We start from the raw sequence: 2,737 nt of genomic DNA, 5'->3' as shown, positions 1-2,737 counted from the left end.
CAATTGAGGGACACCTAGGTTGCTTCCATCTCTTAGCTATTGTGAAAAGAGCAGCAACAAACATGGATGTATAAGTGTCTCTGCAATAGGACGAGTCATCCAGCTGCTGCCAGACCCTGCACTGTTGCACTGGTTTCTCTCCTCAGGAGTAGGCAAATTAGGGTAACAGAAAAGGATATAACTAAGGTTTTAGATGAAGTACTAGCTCTTGCCCCCTGGTTTACAGATTCTTGTTGCTGGGATCCTGAACAATGGGCTTGCATATTCTTGGCACGGCATAGAGAAGTCAGGGAAGGACACCCACAATCTGGGCTGTTCTACCCCATTGTGACAGTCATTCTGGCCTCCCTTCAGGGGGTTCCCCTGAAGCCCCTGAACAGGAAAATCTAATAAAGGAGATAGATGAGCAAATACAACAACAGGAGGCTGGGGACAGCCTGTCCCAGGCATGTCCAGTTAAAACAAAGCTAACGGATTCTTATTCTGATGAAACAATGACTGCTAATGATGATATAAAAAACAAGGAATTGGTGTTTGAGGGCTCCCTTGATGAAAAACAAGAAGTTAAGGCCGCCTCTGCTCCACCATTATGGGGCGGTGGCTACCCTCTGCCATCTTATACTGGCTTTAAGGAAGTTTCCCCCAGTCCATCCACCCCTCCCTCCCAGAGGAGGACTGGAAGCCTCTCCTGTCTAGGCTCCTCTTCTATGATACAATGGGAGATTTTCCACAGTTTTTCCCGGTTACCATCAATCAGGGACTACAGAACCCTAATACCTGGAATCCATATTCTCATGATACCTTAAGGAAGCTGTGTAAGGCAGCAGTTGAGGATGGCATTCCCTCCCCCTGGTTTGGTCAGTTATTAGATACAATCAGTCATTTGGTCAATACCCCCTATGATTGGCAGAATATCGCCCTTGCCTGCTTACAGGGAGGTGATTTTCTTTTATGGAAAGCTGCTTACCAAGATGAATGTGAAAAACAGGCAGAGTGCAATAGAAATGCCAATGTCCAAAACATTGGAATTGATGCTCTAGTAGGACACAGCAATTTTAAGACCCCCCCCCCAAGCTCAGGCACAGGGACCTCCCCGCTATGTTGAGCAAGTACGGCTGCGCGCTCTGTGCTTTCCAAAGTATGCCAACTCGTGAGGATACCAAATTGACCAGACTGATACAAAAAACAGGTGAGCCTTTCTCTGAATTCATTAAAAGTTTCCAACAAAGCATTAATAGGAAAATCAACCATCGGGGGGGCCACAGATTCTTTGCTCAAGGATCTTGTATATGAAGGCTGCTCTACCGAGTGTTGCCTTGCCATAGGACGTGTTAGACACAAGGATGTCTCTGAATGGATTCTGGCCTGTCAGGATGTGGGGACCACTCGAGCTCATGACATGGCTCTCGCTGAGGCACTGGCTGCTCACCAGCCACGGGCTGAGATGGACAAAGGCAAATGTTGGGCTTGTGGAGGACAGGGTCATTGGTCTTGAAGATCTGGCAGATAGACATTCTCAAATATATCCATCATATTATTGACACCTGTTGTTAACGCAAGGGTGAGCCTAAGCTTGTGTCTTTCCAGATAGTGTTCCAGCCCCCATTTGGATTCCAGCCCAGAACATCAGAATTGCCTATGATAAAACCCTCCCTCCATGACCACCAACCCCAGAGATGGCAGCCCTGACCCTGGAGGAAGCAACCCACCTCTCAACTACCAAGAGACCGATCTCGCAGACCACGAAAGCCACCAACCTGGGGAGACTTCGAACATCTCTGTCTACAAACAGAGACATTAGCTAAGCTAAGTCCTCAATCCAGAGAAAAACCTTTGTGTTCCTTATTATATGTGCCATCATTACTGCTAACTCCTGATTTTTGGACCTTGCATTGTTAAGGGTCTCGGTAATTTTGTTAAAACTTGTATTTCTCTGATTCAGTTAGCTGTTGCCTTGCCTCCAGATCTTGCCAGGCATGTCTCTGCAAACAAGGACCCGCTGTTCTTTGCCCTTACCAACCTATAATAATAGAGATATGAAAATTAGGCTTGAGCATAGGTGTAAAATCTTACAGAACAACCATGCAACGGACCTGAGACAATGGCCCGACTGCCAGGGCCACAGGAAATGCCTTGAGATATATACTCCTGTTGGCAGACTGTGAGACTAATGCCTAGAACTTGCCACTCCCTAATCCCCATCGTTACCCCAGATGGGACGACCCCATTCCCTCGGCTTTTATTGAATTCTTAGCCCCTTAAGAGGCCTTTTCATGGGCCGAAGCTTGATAAACTGCCTCTCCCTCCGCCAGACCATACCAAGGCACTCACCCTTCGAGGGCTGGTAGTCAATGACGGGTAAGATCCCAAAAGATGGGACAACCTAAGACAGGCACAGTCCATAACACCCCAGATGGGACGACCCCATTCCCTCGGCTTTTATTGAATTCTTAGCCCCTTAAGAGGCCTTTTCATGGGCCGAAGCTTGATAAACTGCCTCTCCCTCCGCCAGACCATACCAAGGCACTCACCCTTCGAGGGCTGGTAGTCAATGACGGGTAAGATCCCAAAAGATGGGACAACCTAAGACAGGCACAGTCCATAACGCTGGGTGACCCTTGAGGTAGAGACAACAATGCTGAGGCAAAGAATCTCAACTCCCACTGATCGGCACAGAATTGGCCAGATTGCCGTTAAAGAGACTCAACATCATAGAGGAGGAGGCCCACAATAAAAG

The sequence above is a fragment of the Nannospalax galili genome, unplaced genomic scaffold (genome assembly GCF_000622305.1).
Source record: "Nannospalax galili isolate Female #2095 unplaced genomic scaffold, S.galili_v1.0 scaffold85, whole genome shotgun sequence".
In the NCBI taxonomy this organism is placed as follows: Eukaryota; Metazoa; Chordata; class Mammalia; order Rodentia; family Spalacidae; genus Nannospalax; species Nannospalax galili.
The sequence above is the reverse complement of the archived record's forward strand: the minus strand, read 5'-3'. Positions refer to the sequence as shown.